Raw genomic sequence first — 1,459 nt, forward strand, 5'->3', positions numbered from 1 at the left:
AGCCTTAGACATCTAGGAGAGAATGCAGAAAGTATGAGATGAAAAAGAATAAGAGTTTCATAGATGTAGAAGTGAATAATTGCGAAATATATAAGAGAGGCAAAATAATCTTCTGCCTAAGAGAAGATTAGGGAAACTGATTATAGAAAAATGTAACACACACACACACACACACACACACACACACACACACACACACACACACACACACACACACACACACACACACACACACACACACACACACACACACACACACACACACACACACACACACACACATATATATATATATATATATATATATATATATATATATATATATATATATATATATATGAATAAACCAAGAAATATTTGATTGCAACAATGATAAAAGTTTTGCATGTTTAGGAATGGATTAAGAAAACTTGAATGATAAAAAAGGTGCAAAATGAAGTAAAAAATAAATAAAAACAAGAGTCATATATGTTGGAATTGAAAAGAAGGAAAGAAAGAAAAAAATGTACCTCCACGAAATTTCACGTGGAAATGATTAGATACGATTAAGTACGTCGCTGTGCTGGAATTGGAATGTCTGGAATTTGTGACAATGCAGGGCCAAAATGTAAGGTGTGGGCAGCAGCGAGGAGGAGCTGCGTGACAGTGTGAATGTTGCGTGAGAGTATTGTATCTAAACCGCCATTTGTAACACATTGGTCTGCCTTTCCAGCAGGTTAAAATATAATGAAGAAAGGTTATAAGTCAACTGGTATAAGTAATGACCGTTTCTGGTACAGGAGAGGTTCAAGTAAAGTGATGAATAGTGATGATGAGTTTTAACTGCTTCTTATGATAGTCTGTCATATCTTGTTCATTAGATTTATAAGATGAAGGGAAGTGATTATAAATTAGCTACTCTTAGTAATAACCTGTTCTACAGTAGTGCGTAAAGTGATGGTTAATGTCAATTTTAACTGACTCTACTAACATTCAGTGTTGTCTTCCTATTCGGTTGAATGTAGTGTACTAGAGCAGTTATCATTCAGTTGCTCCAAGTAGTGAACAGTTCTGGTGTAAGAGAGATTATACTGATGGATAGTTGTAATGGGTCTTAACTACCTACAGTTCAAGTGGATCAAATCAAGTACGGTGAAGTGTAGTAGTAAACTTATGTGTTCTTATAACCTGTACTAGTAATGTATCAAGTGTATCAAAGGAATACAACGGTAAATATTCTGGAATGTCTCTAGTATCAGGCTCCCCTGCATATAAAACTACCATAAATACGTTATCACAACGTCTGGCCTCGTTAACACTATCGGATTTTTTTATTTCCTTAGACTATTACAATAATCGTGTGCTGAAAGAGCGCGAGAAATATTCTGAAATGCCTCTAATATCATGTTCCCATATCTATAAAAATACTCTGCAAAACACGTAACATCGTAATTTTTTCATCGCTTACCACACTAAAGTC

This window comes from Portunus trituberculatus, chromosome 47, assembly GCF_017591435.1.
Source record: "Portunus trituberculatus isolate SZX2019 chromosome 47, ASM1759143v1, whole genome shotgun sequence".
NCBI lineage: Eukaryota > Metazoa > Arthropoda > Malacostraca > Decapoda > Portunidae > Portunus > Portunus trituberculatus.